This window comes from Phalacrocorax carbo, chromosome 8 (assembly GCF_963921805.1).
Source record: "Phalacrocorax carbo chromosome 8, bPhaCar2.1, whole genome shotgun sequence".
NCBI classification, from domain to species: Eukaryota; Metazoa; Chordata; class Aves; order Suliformes; family Phalacrocoracidae; genus Phalacrocorax; species Phalacrocorax carbo.
Window position 1 is genome coordinate 31868262 of NC_087520.1, and position 16527 is coordinate 31884788.

The window sequence follows — 16527 nt, forward strand, 5'->3', positions numbered from 1 at the left end:
GTTTTCCTTTCCACTGCATTTTTTTTTTGTTTATTTTAATTATTAAACTGTTCTTATCTCAACCCATGAGCATTACCCTTCTGATTCTCTGCCTATCTACTGGTGGGGGAGTGACCAAGCGACTGTGTGGGGCTGAGTTGTCGGCTCAACCACACCTTTGTAGTATAAAACAACATTCATAAAAGTGAGTGAAAATCCCCTTTCTGGCCAGTTTTTACAGCCTTTGTCCTAAACCAGTCAAGACTTCTAAAAATTCAGAAGCCTTATGTTCTAGTGTTTGTCATACTTTTGTTGTAGCATTGCTAATGATCTATTTTTTTAAAACCTTTATGGTTATTTCTGCCTGTTCCTTGTATCCCTAGGGACACTAATATTCCTTGCAGTTGAATATTGGACAGAAAGGGCTGTAAGACTTCTTTTGATGCTCATGGAGGTCGTTGTCACTGATCCCACTGATGGAAGTGAGGGAACTGAGCCTGAGGACTCTGGGTAGATGTGGGATCTGGCTCTTCAGGTGGACTGATGAAGCTTAGCCAAACCCAGCAAAAGCTAGGATGAAGGGTGGATATCCCCTTTCAGCTTCTAGAGGCTGGAGGCAGTGGAAACAGCACAAAGCTACTTCTGGCTATAAAAGTATCTTGTGTTGTGGTGATACAGTCCTTCTGCACCAACCCAGATGCTGAGAAGGAAAATCATGTTTTTGGGTTTTTTTTTAAAGACCCTTAGCACCCTACATTCACAGTGGTCTTATTTTTTCTTCCTAGGCTGATTTTTGACTCTTAAATTTTTTTGAATACTACTACTATTTTGTGTTTACCCAAAAACCTGTAGCACTGACTGTGGTGGGGGAGGGCAGAAGAAAAGGGCCTGTTAACCATGGCCTGAGGAAGAGATATACTTTAGCTAGCATTTTTTTTTCGTACTGTTTGTATTTTTTTAGCTTCTTAGTGGTGTTGCTTACTTCGTTCCTCCTCAGCTGCTGCTTGCAATTTCTGGAGCTGTTACTGCTCTTTCCTTTTTAGCTTTTCCCAATGTACCTCTGTCACATGGTGAGTCTGTTTTGCTGCATGTGGGGCAGGCAGGTCAGGCTGGGGTGGGAGGCACTATATTTCCCAGTGCATGAGGGCCTGGTGAGGGCTTGTGGGTTTGTAAATGTTACCTGGTGCCTGTTGCTGTAGAGATTCAAAGCTGTCCCTGGTTGAATTGAGTAGTTTTGAAAGAGGGACTTACCTACTCTATTTGTTTTTAATTAACCTTGTCTGAAAGGGCTACACACTGCAGTGTTTTAATGTGTTGACGATTTATTTCAAGTTTAAGTGCCAGAAGGCAGAAAACCCCCTGAGAAGAAAGATAGTCAGTATCTGAGAGTTCTGTATAGTCTGCATAGTTGTGTTTAGTGTTGGTAGAAGGTACATTAAGTAACTTGCACCATTAAATGAAATAAAATATCCACAGTTTATTGATTATTTTCTTTTGTTTGCATGATTGGCATATAAAGGATTTTATTGAATAGGTGAGACGTTGGGCTATATTTCATTAACACCTGAACTACTCAGTAGTACATAATATGACAGTACATAATTAAAAAGAACTTTAAATAGACAGCATTCTATGTTTATTTTTCACTTGGGATGAAAATTAACAGAGCCTAGAAGTATTGCTACATGGGGGTGTCATCAGCATTTTCAGTAACTTTAGCCAATATATTAGGAATTTAAATGTAATTAAACTTATCTAACTTCCCCTGCAATGTGTTTTAAGCCTGCCATGAGTTCATTCTTTCCAGAGTTTATAAGATGTACTAGGACATTCCCAAAGGATGAAAGCAGAACAACAAAAGTATAATGCAGGGGTTTCTGGTGAGTTTACTTTAAGGAATCTTCTTTATGCTAGACTTGTTCAGTCTGTGCAGCAGGTCTTGTGAGCAGGAGCATCAGAATGATGCACTGTGCCCTATTGTTTGATTCTGCTTATTTATCTACACAAAACAACTCTTCTGAACTTTGTGGTGTTGTCACTTCAGCAGCTGTTCCTGTATGGTCTTAGCAGAGCTCTTAAGTTATGTCTTTGTAACAGGGAAGTTATTTGCTTGTTGGTCTGTTCCACTCCAGTATATTCTGAACGTGGCTTCAAATGGATTTGAGGATGGGTAGGGAGAAGGAATCCCCAAAATAACACTTTCAACTTTGGCAGCTGGATAAAGGAGCAAGGTTGGGATTAGCACTCCCCAGGGAAAGGCAGGCAAGAATGCAGGTGCAGAGGCTGTACTTGTGTGGGTATCAGTAACTCTGTAAATCTGGAAGATCTGTAGTGTGTGACTGACCTGGAGATATCATAAGAAGCCATAAGAGAGAGAGTGGGGGAGTTTTCTGCTCAGCATCTTTTGTACTGTGCCTAAATAATACCACATCCCACCTGTTTTTGCCTTGCATGGGAAAAATAAGCAGCAGTAAGAAAGCACCACCTCATGATGTGACAGCACATATAGATAATTGTTTTTATCTGAAAATGTATAGCAACTTAGAGGCAAGGGAAGAATGTTTAAAACCTCTGTTTACTTCAAAACACTGAAAATGTGAATAATTTTTAGCCTTTCCTTTTAATAAAAACCTATTTAACTACAAAAAAAATTATTGGTGTTAACTTCACTGCTAAGGTAATGATGGTTAGAAAACATTTGATGCAAATGTAAGATCAGGGATAAAAATGTATCTGTTATTGAGTAAACTTCAGTAGTAGCAAGTAAGGTAAGGGGAGACAGCAATGTTACCCACCCTTGGTCCATTCAAAGACTTTGTGTATGAGTATGCACGTGTGTGTGTAATGATTTCTTCTGTATCTCCAAACTTTTCTGGAAGATCAAGAAGACATCAGACTTTCTGCAGGCTTCTAACATAACATGAATTGTGTATTACAAGTCCATGTATTCCTTAGCTTTCTCTCAAAATTCTGGAAGGAAAGGGTATGTAGGGGAAACCTAAGACTATTTTTGTTAGCTAGACAAAACGTTACATAGTGTGGCTCTCAATTTTTTCCATTTAGCACTGGTAAAAGATTTCCTTTTCTTTTCTTTTTTTTTTTTGGGGGGGGGTGTGTGTCTGTCTCAAAACACTTAGTATCAGTGCCAGGAATAGCTCTGAGGACTCTGCAAGGTGCTATCCAGCATCTGAAGCAGGTTGTGAGATGATCTAGCAAACTGAAGAGCTTCAGTTTAAAACAACTTGCTTTTAACCAGATTCTTCCTTGATTCTTTGAGGTCCCTGTCATGGTTTTAGCTGGGATAGAGTTAATTTTCTTCACTCTAGCTGGCATAGTGTTGTGCTTTGGACTTAGTATGAAAACAATGTTGATAACACACCAATGTTTTTGTTGTTGCTGGATAGTGCTTGTACTAGTCAAGGACTCTTCTAGCTTCTGATGCTCTGCCTGGTGCACAAGGAGCCAGGAGGGGAGGGGGCACAGCTAAGAGTGGATTCAAACTGACCAAAGGGCTATTCCATATCATGTAACGTCATGCACAGTATGTTAATTGGGAGGAGCTGGCTGGGGAGGGAGGAAGCAATCACGGCTTGGGGATGGCCAGCATCGGTCGGTGGGTGGTGAGCGGTTGTATCACTCGTGTTTCTGTGGGTTTTTTTCCTTTTTTCTTTCCCTTCCTTTTCCATTTTGTTATATTAACATTATTGTCATTATTATCATAATTATTATTATTATTTTAATTATTAAACTGTTCTTATCTCAACCCATGAGGTTTTTTGTGCTTTTGCTCTTCTGATTCTCTTCCCCATCCCACAGGGGTGGGGGAAGTGAGTGAGCGGCTGCGTGGTGTTTAGTTGCCGACTGAGGCTGAACCACAACAGTCCCAAATCGTTAGAATTAGTATAGCATCCAACAGGAAGAAAACAGACTTATTACACTAAAAATATGTAGTTGATGGTCAGTGAATCAATGAGGAGGAAAATGTAATACGTCAGATAATGAATTAAGACTTCCTAGGAGTGGTTCAATGCTGCCAGAAGTTATGGGTTCGTGATGGGTCTTCAGAAGTTAATGTGCAATGCAGTTGAGTTTGTGGTCCAAAGCTTCAGTCTCATTTAGCCAGGTAATAGGCATTGCTGTCTTCTCTTTCTCCTCTTGGATGAGAGTCATTTTAAGCCCTATTGTGTGACTTCTAAGTATGTCTCTTGTAACAGCAGCAGTTACTGAAGAAAGTGAGAGTTCTATTAAAGCAGTCTGCCACTTTATTCTTAATTGCTAGAAATCTGTCACTGGGAGTAGTGTAATCATGCCAGTAGAAGGCTATCCTGAGGTAGGACTGAGTGATTTTAATATAGTAGTAATGAGTACTGTTATCTATAGTGAAAACTCCTTGTGCAAAAATTGCCTTCCTTCCTGCTTCCCTCCTCCCCCAGTAGCCAAATTAAAACATCAGTTTTAGCCCTCCTTGAAGGAGAAAGTTGCAGAAGTCTTGAGTGGGATCTTTTTCTGTATTCCTAGAATTGCTGATACAATTATGAGTTACCTGGAATCTGAAACTTTTTAGATTACGACTATTCTCAAGTATTTTACATACATTTGAATTAAATATTGCAACAAAACTTTCTCTTGCTTTGGCCAATCCATGTCTTAACCATATGACTCTACAGTTTGGTTTTGGTTAATGTTGCCAACACTATTTTTGGCTTGACAACCTGTAGAAAGGAATCTGGAGACTAAAGAACTTCATAATCCTTCTGACAGTGGTGTGGAGGTACTGGGTTTTGTTCTACATATAGCTGAATTTGTTGGTTAAAATGCTTCCCCAGTGATCAGTGTGAGCTGCATGCAATGAATTAATACACATAAATTGTGGAACTAATATTAAAATTTGTTTTGCAATACTGTGTTTTTGTGAAACCCATGTAGCGTTACTAGGCAGTGCTGCAGAATACATTTGTTTTGGGTTATTGACATTTAAATTCATGGAGCCCATTAGCCAACCAGACCACAGTGACTGCTTGTAGGGTTTTTGAAAGCTTTTAATTTGACTTTACTCCATTTCTTTGCTCCTGTTGAAGACAATGGCAGGCCTTCTATTGAATGCAATGACTGCAAAATTCAGAAGTGCCCAAGAATTTCTGACGGTGCTGTAGATTTTCACCTGGTTTAACATCAGAACTGTGGATGTGCATTTACTGAAGCTTCTTATTTAGGGCCCAATCCTTTATTAGATAATTCTGCTACAAGTTTTATACCATATCCTTATAGAAAGTGATGTGTTTTCAAAAAGCATGGAGATGAAAGCCTAGAATATTGATGTGTCATTGCTTTATGGTAAGATATGTGGCATCAAGTCTTGTCCATGCTTCAGTGTTTTGATGTCATCTGCTCCGTCATGCAGAGGACAGATGCGCTGAAACTTCTGAAACAATCAGATGAAGTTACTAGTTGCACAAGGGGTGTTTTTTTTCTTGTTGCCTTACAGTGGCACAGATAATGATTTTACCTGTCTCTCTTGATGAAAGTCCAGGTAGGTGATTGTCCAGCGTTGGTTATGATCACAGTGTATTTTAAAAACTTCCTTTATGTGCCCAGATGATAGATGATTTGAATATTAAGCAAATAATAACAAAAGCACAGCTGCTGGTGATTCTGGCTTGCTGCTGATCAGCTGTCCTTCAATTATCCTTCCAGATCATTTTATATGTCTTTAAGCTAGGTATTGCACATAAATTCTCTCTCTGCATTAGACATAATTTACAACTTTTAATGCATGAATATTTATAGTGTAAAATAAGTCTTTAAACTACACAGTTTGTATCCTGAACAAAAATAGTGGATCCAAACCCTGTTTTAAAAATAGGTCTTGTGTGCATGGTGGTTTGGTGTTGGTTTTTTGTTTTGCTTTTTTAATTTCTAGTATTTTGTATTGTAATTAGGAATAGGTATTGAAAGCTCTGGTTGAGAATGTAAGCTTTTGTTTTGTGAGTTAGGAATAACTGGGGGGAAGCACTTATTAAATCCAGATTGATGGGGTTTTTGAATAAAATGGTGTTAAAACCTTTTGTAACAAAGGATTTTATTTTGTGGTTTAAGGTTTTATTTACCTTTTGTGGCATTGTAAAAACTCATTATCTTTGCCTCTTATTCTCCCTGGTAAAGCTGAGATAAGGTAGCCTACAAATGAAGTATTTGGTTTACTTTGTAGGAATAATATCTAAAGCATTTTTCAACAAATAGTCTTTCAACTCTCAGTCACTATCTTAACACTTTAAGAATATTTGTATTCAGTACGCAAGAGAATGTTGGGATGGGCTTAGAAATATTTTTTTCCCTGTCTAGATTCCCCAAGAATGCTTCTAAGGGCAGGTTCAGCTAAGATCTTCTGGAAAGCAGGGAGGCAGCTACCATCATCAATGACACAGTTTATCAGATATCTCACACCCTACAGTTAAGATACCACTAAAGAGTTACTTGATAGGTGGTGACAGCAGATTAACATGAGTGCCTTATTAATTGGTGTATTTGTTTTAAACTGATTTCACAAATTGTTTCACACCTGTAGATTCATTGCTTTCTGGCTGACAGGAGGAGAGACAATTTCAGGCAGAAAGTGTTTTGTGTCTGGACTAGTGAACATTTTTATTTCTTCTAGTCTGTATCTTCTACTGTATGTTTTTTTTTTTTAATGGGGCTCATAACAAGCCAGGAAAAAATGGTTAAAGTGGGAGTTGCAAATTTAATCCAATAATTGCACCACCAAAAAGTAGCACTGCAATGAAGCTCTATTCACATTCATTGCAATGTCACTAGATGGTACTGCAGAATAGGAAAACACCCAAAGTGCAAATTTTGTCCAAATATAGGATGTATAGAGAGGACCTTAACCAACAATGAATATACTTCCTTAAGCAAAAAGATAGCTTGGTTGGCACTCCAGAAATATGTTTTATGCCATTCTGTTTCTTTTCAGCTGATGTCCCAAAACACTGGGTCATTAGATCTGTAGCTTGTTTTTTTTAAAATTTCAGCCGTTCAGATAAAAGCTTTGCTTTTGTTTCAGTTAACCTGTCTTTTCTAGCTGTATTCCCTAAAACTGTGATGTATTTGGGGACCTATTGGTGTAATGCAGTTTAAAACTTTGCCTAGACAGCCCAGAAGTGCTGCTTGGTACAAGGCTTGGTTCTAATGTGGTGTTTAGTGTATGCTGTGTTTTTTCCATTGGCAAGATAATCGAAGAGCAAAACCAGAGTTCATCAACAGCTGGAATATGTGTTTAAAAGTTACACCATAGAAGTTGACGTGGTAGGTGAGCTTTTCTCTAGAACAGATGGTTTCAAAATCATGGCAAGAGTGCTGTGACATTTCCAGTAGGCTTTGCTGCCCAGGAGAAGGCTGTGCAATGCAGCCAAGGCAGCTGTGCTCTGCTCACTACTGTACATCTCTGGCAAGCTGGTGGCTGCTGTCACTGGGGTGCTGCTGAGCAGACCTCTGCCCTGAAGGAAATGTCTAGTACCTAAGACGGTGGAGGGCCCTACAAACCTGATGGTGAATTTGAGCCATATGCTTTTACTTCCTAGATAATTGAGAAAATGTTATGATCTTTTATCTACACTGCAATATTTTGGTGAAAGTCTAGTTGGTAGGTGTGTGTTTTAATTTGTTTAAAAAATAGAAAAGGAGAATACTTTTGCTTTTACCTGCTTCAGTGGCAACTGTCAGCGTAATCTAAAGGCTTTAATACCTTCTGCACTGTTGCTGTGTCTTGTTCTGATGAAGGCTTCTAGGGATTTTTCGTCAATAATTCCCCAATCATTTTATTGGACACTATATTGCAGCTGCATTTCATTTTGCAGAGATTTTCTTGTTGGGTTTTATTGTTTTAGGACCTGTGGTCTGTGGTGATAGTGTAACAGAAAACTTCACTTCTCTCTTCTCCCTTCTCTCTAAAAGTTTACAAATCTGCTTTGGAGTTTTATAGTGTAGCTGGTAGGAGAAATGGGGGATAAAAAGAATAGTAGATTGGAAACAAGAACTTCACAACACAAGTCAGACACAATTATAAACATTACCATGCTCCTTAACAATTAGATGTGAAAGAATAATTCAAAATGAATCACTTAATCAACAAAATCAGCCAGCTTTTCTATATGGAGAAATGTTGAAGCAGCTGTTAGTTCAGTTGTATTCACTAGTTTAATTCACACCAGGAGGAACTGCAATAAAATCTTCATAAGATACATAGTGCACTCCATCAATGAGTGATAAATCTGACCATAGCAATACCAATTTAAAAAGTGGGTAAGTCTCGCATTTTCTTATGTGACTTGTTGAATGTAATGCTGCCTAGAACAAAACAGAATTTGAGCAAGAAGTTTATGCTCTTTCTTTTCTGCAAGACCTCTGGCTCTGTGCAGTCCTAGATAGTCTCTTTCCTGCTCTCCCACATTCTACTACAATGAAAAAGAAATTGAAGTGTCTAACCTGATTGGGATTTTTACCTCTCTTATTATGACTGACCAGTGGATACAGTTCTATTTTCTTTTTTGACATCTTGCCCACTATTTTTCATGTATGCCAAAGCTATTGCCTACTATTGTGTAGGTAATACACAAAAGAGAAGAATAAAAATAAAGGCCTTAGTTTATTATGCAGCAAAATGGGTCCACAACAAAATTCCACAGCAAAAGGTTGTAGCTTCTGCCTTTGTTTACTAGAAAATGAGGATTTGATCTCTGACTATCACAGCTTTCAAAGGAGGGTATTTTTACAGACATGAAAGTGATCAGTCAGTATAGTGTGGAGGACTTTGGAGTAGACGCATGCACCTACTGCAGATATCAACTAGTGCATGTGTTGTCTTCTATAGAAGAAATGCAAAATATTTATTGACTGATTTAGGTCAGACATATTACTCTATTTTTGAATGCTCACATTTAAATGTCTAGATGTTTGTTTTGGAATTTTGGTGTGTGGTGCCATGTTTGAGCCTTTCTTTTTTTTTTTCTTATGGTATACTTATGCCATTAGGAGGTGTTTGCTTTAGCAATTTTAGACAAACCAGTAACGAAGTTCTCTTGTTCTGTGGTATCGTGTTTTCACTCTACTTGTTTGTAGGACACTAAACTTCACAGGTAGCATAGTTATGAAATCAAACTAGTCTCAGAAAACAAAGATATTAGCTCCATTTCACATAGAATAATTTAATTAAATAGTATCCCTGCACCTGCATTGTGTTTTAAAGACTATAGGAGTCTTATTCGAGGTATGAATATCTTCTGCCAGTCACTGGAGCACAACCTTTTGATTTAAGCTGCAGAGGTCTAAAGATGCGCAAGAAAAAAGATTCAGAATTACTGACAGTAATATAGAAGGTGTTGGTCTATATTAGGGCTATTGGAGAAAGGAATTGAATGTTGAAGTTTGGAGATTTTCAAGCTAATTAAAAATGAAGTTTTAGTCCTTTCAGTAGTATCCAATCAGAAGTCCATTTCTTGCCCTAGAGTAGGTGTGTACCAGAGAAGTAAATATGTGGCTCCAGAACCAATAACACGGACCACGTATTTAGAAGTATTTTTAGGACTTAGTAATTGAAGACACAGGCTATCTCCTTAAGAAATGGGTATTTGATGAACACAGATTTGAATTTTGCAAACACTGAAGTATTTTCATAGTAGGTAAAGAAAATTATATTTCTTAAAAAAACAACCAAAAAAACCAACCCAAAACCTACCCTTTTTTCCAAGCTGCTTTTGTGAACTGTTACCTGCACTTTCAGTCACTAAGCCAGTTAAAAGCTCTCAATACCCACTAATGCAGATGTCTTTATTTGTATTCTAGTTTATAGCTCTTAGGTTTGTCTCACTAGGAATTTTGCCTTTTAACTTCATTTGAAGGCAGATCACTTTACTATATGAACTTTGCTCTGGATTATTTTCTGTTTAACTGGTAACTTTTCTTATCGATTTGTGTCTTTATTTGCTCAGCAATGGTAAGAGCCAGTTTTTTTCTTAGGTCTATTGAAAGACCATTATGACAGCATTTCCTCTTGATCTTTTTGCCTTTATCACATTTGCTATAAATTCATGAACTCCCATTTTATTTGAAGATATTTATGCCATATGGACCATTTTCTTTCATAATCAAAATGTAAAGTGCCCATTCCAAACTTCTACTGTAGATGAATGACTTCTGCATTTTTTGCAATTACTACCTTACAAGAAATGACATCATGACTAAGACATTGCTTAGTAAGACAGAAAATGGCAGTAAAAGCAAAAAGCTTGAAGGAGGTTTGCTTTTCTGAGCTTTTGATTACTTTACACTTAAAAGTTAAATTTATACACATTTTAATATAACAGCACACTGAATAGCAGGGCAAGTTCTACAGACAGCACAGACTCCTTTAATTTGAAATCTGCCCTTTTGGTCCAAAGGGTTTCATTCTTGTAATATCCAAAGTGAATTGGGATAGATGACCTTCAAAAAAACCAAACCACAAAAATGAAAGAACCCAGGCAATGTTGTCCTGTCTTGTGTTGTAGTAGGTATCAGATGGCATTTTACAGTCAAAGAGGGTTTCTGAGGTGAGCTGTAAGAAGAACAAAGTGATTTACTAGTAACATCAACGAACATTGTGTGAGGCATTTTGAAATTAAAATCACCAACCTGTAGGAACAACTTTTCAAAAGGGAAAGTATATAGAAAGTATTTTTTGAAGATATTTGGAAGCTTGCCAAAAATGTTTGACTCATCTGATCACTGAACAGGAGCCATATTGAGTTATCTAACCCCAAATTTGCTGGGAAAGACAGTATGACAGATGTATGACTGAAGTTCACATTGTTAGCTTGGTCTTGGACTAAGAACTAGATTGATCAAGGCTGGAAAGTAATGGAACAAAAGACTAAATTACTATTTTGTTTTCTTCTTTTTGGAAGACCATAAAGCAGGAATTCTTTGAATATTGTTGAAAAAAGACAGTTGCTCTGAACTACTTAGAAAAAAAAAAATTAAGGAAGACATTTCCAAATGGCCAACATGCAAAGTTCAATGCAGTAACGATTAGTGAAAATAAAAGGATTGCTAGACAACCATGAATTTTAAGATGCAACACATGCCTTTATTGCTGAAGCAGGAAATATTGTCTTTGGGATTTAGAAGTGGGTAGTGACTTCTCAAGTGTAGAAAATTTGGTCTGTGATACTGTAGTATTATGCTTTCTGGGAAGGAAGAAAAGCCAAGAAAGGAAAGAATAATAGTACATTGATCAACCATTTATCACAGCAGTAACTAAATCTGCTGTCACCAGATATATCACACAGCCACTTGATTAAACTCTTGTAATTTTCTGGGACAGATGCAAGAGTTTAGCTCTCATCAGCAACTGTGGACAAAGGCAGAGAAGGAAAACATTAGAACCATAAGAGCTTCCAGCTGAAAACTCTCAATTTGTTTCTCGGAGGAGGGTGTTCCATGTTGTTCTCCGTATTAATAGCACAAATTGCTGTCTCCTTGTGTGTTTTAAGTCACAAATACAACACAGTAGAGGCAATTTTGGGTTCAGTCAGCCCTATTCAGTTATAGAATCAGCTGGGAGACAGGACAGGTGTTTTTTATTTAAAAATAAAGGAGAGGGTGGGGAGCTGTAGGTGGGGGAGAATTCTAGGAGGCTGACAGGGTTGTGCAATGCAATCTGAAGTGACGACAGTGATGGGAGAAGTATCCTCTTTCAGTACTAGAGACACAGGAGGAGAAGGATTTCATGCAATATAGCCCACACAGAGTGACCAGTTATCTTTGTTTTCCTGTTAAATGTTGAAGAATGAAAGTGTGCACTGATGGGAGAGCCTTGGGATGTAATAGTGAGTCCCTCTTACCTTTGGAGAAATGTGGCTCACCTGATAAGCGGGCAAAAAATTCCTTAGAATACAGCCAAGTGCTAGCTGGAGCTGCTACCATCAGCCACTGCAGGGCAGCCTTTATGGCATGGGAGCTGTGACATTAAAGCCAAGTGCCTTTCCCATGGATCTACTGGTGGGTGTTCGAAGTCCACCTGTGGCTCCGTAAATGAAGATGGGATGTTTTTCAGAGTATTTGATTGTGCCCAGAGGTAATGTCTAGCAGAGAAGCCGCTGTATCTCCATTTGCAGCTAATTATAATGAAGCTTTGTCCTCACAGCACCTTCCAGTTCTGACCTGATAAATCCTGTAACACTTTTATGAAAAGAGGTTAGTGGGATTTACCTTTTTAAAAACAAGTATTTATTGTCACTATACTTAAAATATTAGATTTGAAGCAATATAAACTCTGTCAAAACATACTCAGTCCAGAAGCGTCCTTTTTGTAGGTAGCCTGAACTAAAACTGTTCAAGTGGTTTTCTTCCCCCTGCTTTGAAGAAATACTTGAGCTCTGTTGCATGGTGCCTCAAGGTTAAATTGTTTGGCCTAATCTGGCCAATTTCAAACTTGATTTTGAACAGGGAATGTGCTACTAGAAATTTCTTATGCATCATGTGAGAAAGCAGTTAAGAAAGCATTACTGGTTTTTCATCAAAGTGAGTTTACTAGGAAATTATCAGCTTTGTTCTCTTCATCCTATGTGAGCCTTTATGTATTGTGTTGTACAAAAGAATTGCATAACTCAACCAGAAAAGTAAATATCTTACTTCTGGATCAATGCCTACAAAGTAATATGCCCCCAATTTTTAAAATTTTACTCTTATAAATGTGGTTTTAATTAACAGGATTTCCCCTACCAGAGCAATAGTGGGCACTGCTTATAGTGCCTATATGTCATCAGATCAAGTCTTTAATCTGACAAAACTCTGTATACTATTATATTAATTATCTAAATGTCCAGCATAGTTAAGTAGAATTGAAATAGATATATTGGGATTTTTAGTCTTTCATATCTTCAAGACTTTACTACATAACAATACACAACACAGGAACACTTTTGCTTTGGCCTCTCTGTTAGACCCGTGTATGCTCATCAAGTATCTATTAAGCCAAATTTGCTTTGCTTTATTTGAACAGCTGCTGTGTGATAAAATTCATTACGCTTGGTTAAATTTTCCTATAGCTAAATGTATTGTTTAGAGACTTACTCTGTATAGAGAAAAGGGCTTGATTTAACTCTTCAGGGTGGAAATATTATGTTCCCATCTGTGACTGGTCACAGTTCCTGAAAACATGAATGAAAAGATAAATATGTAATTTTTCATATGGCTGTATCCATGGAAATAAAATCTTGTAGCAATAAGTCTTTATATTTATAAGCCGTGACTTCCTACTAATGGGTTTGATCCAATGGCTGCTATAACCAATAATAAGATTTCAATGAACTTGCAATGGGTTTTTTGGGGCCAAAAATACCAGTAGATCAGGATATAATGAGGGTAGGTAGAAGCCACAGTCTATTTGTTCATCAAGTTTTAGTTCCTTTTAAATGTAATGAGATATATTCCTTGAGAAATTATATTACATTTGCAGATTATGACGGTCCTTTTTCCCTAAATTATGAAAAGTCAGATCTACGTTGGGTTTGAATGGAAACATCTTCTGCTTTGAAATGTTGAATTTATTAACTTTTCTGTAAAGGACTACCTTTCCATATGGATGGAGTGTGTGTGGTGTCTATCTAACAACTGATGTCCAGCAGTTGACAGCATCTCCTCATGTTTGTTTCCACTGGTACCTAATTCAATTAAACAAAGTGTATAAATGATGGCAAATGGCAAAAGGAAATATGAAACAAAGTACATTTTGAAATGGATTCTTAGGCTTATAGTTTTAAAAGATCACACCCTCCCCCGGCTAGTTTATTTACTATAAAATGTGGTTTCTGTTGACAAATGAGTCGTGAATCTGACTAGTTTAGACTGAAACATTTTTAAGCTAGACTCTTAAGCCAGAGGAATTAAAAATATAGGCCCCACTTTTTTTTTACTTAAAGAATCTTTCCAGAGTAAGAACTAGCTGGATCAAACCAAAAGGACTGCAGCCCATTTCTTTCTGCTGCCTGGGTGACTGTCCAAATACTGTGGAAGGATGTGAAGTATTTTGAGGTGGGTGCTTTAGAAACTGCTGCTCCTTGGATGAAATCCTTGCCTCATGGAGACTGAACATGGGAACAGGAAACTGAGCATAGTCTTCAGCTCTGAATGTGTGTGACTCTGGGGCTATTGGATGAAAAGGGTCAGGGATGATCCACTTCCTCTCTACTTCATTTTTGTGGCTGGTCCTATGAAGGTTTGCTTCAGTGAACTGTTTTCATTCCCTCTGATACTGAAACTGGGGGGCGAGGGGAGGTGGGAAAGAGGGCAGGAACCGTTTAAAAACCATTAGCTGCATTTTTAAAACTCTTAAGACATTTTAAAATGTTTCACTTTGGAGACTGAACATACTTTGTGCTGTTCAAATAAGGTATTTTTAGGTCTCAAGACAAGTAAGGCTTCACTTGGTGGCAAGCTGATGGAATAATGGGTTTTGTGTGCTTTCTATATAAGAATAACCACACATCATTTGCCACTTTTATCTGTGCTTCAAAGGAAATTTGCATGGGCACCTTCTGTACTTGCAGACCATCTTATAGATCTGAAAATGACAGAATTGAGCTGGCTGTTGTCCTTGAAATGCATGCTGTTGAACTGTATCAAAAGGCATCAACTCTGAGTTTGCTTTGTTCAAAATGACTGGCCTTGCTGCGAGCACCCTGACTTGGGATAGTCAGACTCACATAGTTTTTTGCAGTTTCTGCTTAGGGAAAAGAAAAAGGTTGGTTAAAAATAGCTTTCTGTGGGTTATGAAACTTTACTCACTCTTGTCTCTACTTTGCTAAATCTCATCACCAATCATCCTTTTGTGTTCTTCTCAGTCAGTTTGTGGGGTGCCTGCACTCTAGATACCACAGTGACTGCAGACTAATACTGCAAATTGGCTTAATTTTACATCCCCTAAGTCAGCTTTTATCATTCTTTCTTTGCTTTCTGGTGCAGATCAGAGCAGCCACTGCATTTGCACTTAGAAGCATACAGTTACCCCCAGATTAGGTAAATCAGTGCTGATGATATGAAATGCTACATATTACACATATATATGTAATTAGGCATACATATATACCAACATATATAGGTATATGAAGTAAATGTGACAGTTTTGTTAAAGATTTGTACAGCACTGAAGGTCACTGTCCTCATCAACTATAGACACAGTGATCTTGGGGGAAACTATCCCTTTCCCACCCCCCCACCCCCCCCCCACCCCCCCCCCCAAAAAAAAAAACCCCAAAACAAACAACCCAAACTGGAGACTATTAGTAAGGCTACTAAGGTTGAAAAATACCTTAATCTGTTATGAAATATAATGGTGTCCTGGTTTCAGCTGGGGTAGAGTTCAATTTCTTCGTAGTCCCATACTAGCTACTATGTTTTGGATTTTTGCTGGAAAGAGTGGTGGTAATGTGGAGATGTTTTAGTTGTTGCTAAGTAGCACTTACACTGGTCAAGGACTTTTTCAGTTCCCCATGCTCTGCCGGGTGCACAAGAAGTTGGAAGGGGACACAGTCAGGACAGCTGACCCAAACTGACCAATGGGATATTCCATACCATATGATGTCATGCTCAGTATATAAAGCTGGGGGAAGAAGAAGGAAGGGGGGATGTTTGGAGTGATGGCATTTGTCTTCCCAAGTAACTGTTACGCGTGATGGAGCCCTGCTTTCCTGGAGATGGCTGAACACCTGCCTGTGGGAAACTTTAGGTTTGAATCAGCATGTGGGTCTCATGATAAGTTGTTTGGGATAGAAAGCGGGCTGGAGAGTTATGGGTATGCGATGGAATTAGCTTGACTACAGACCCAGTGTCAGACCCCCTGATGGAAAATTACAGAGAATCTGCAAGTCACCTGGAGGAGGGAGAAAGACGAGAGATATCCCGGCCTTGAGAGCAAAGAAGAAAGGCAGGGATATCTCTCGGCCTTGAGAGCAAACGATAAACAAGAACAAGGAATTAGGCACGAAGTACAGAAATAGACTGTTTGTTAAGAAGGTGTCGCAACCTGTATTAGGTAATTGTTGAAGCTTGTTTACAAGAGCATATAAAAGCGCTGTGACTTAAAAATAAAGCTGAAGCTTGCTCTATCACTCACATTGAGTTGGCCGCTTGCTTTCCTCGCTCACCGCACCTGCCTGCCCATGGGAAGCAGTGAATGAATTCCTTGTTTTGCTTTGCTTCTGCATGCAGCTTTTCCTTTACCTATTAAACTGTCTTTATCTCAACCCATGAGGTGCCTCCCTTTTACTCTTCTGATTCTCTCCCCCATCTCACCAGGGGGGAGTGAGCGAGTGGCTGCATGGTGCTTGGTTGTTGACTGGGGCTAAACCATGACAAACGGACAGTTTCACAGAAATGCAGAATAAATCAGGCTGGAAGGAATCCTTAATAATTCAGGTTGGTGGTCATGTGGTACAAACACCTGCTTAAAGCAGGTCTGGCTAGGTGAGGCTGCTCAGGATTTTGTCCCATTGGTTCTTGAACACTTCCAAA

The 16527-nt window shown here is 38.4% G+C and overlaps 1 long non-coding RNA gene across 1 annotated transcript in view; it reads left to right on the forward strand.

The window, feature by feature from the left end:
• LOC135314585 (uncharacterized) overlaps nt 1-16527 on the forward strand; it is a 161188-nt gene that overhangs the window by 129989 nt on the left and 14672 nt on the right. The window lies entirely within an intron of this gene.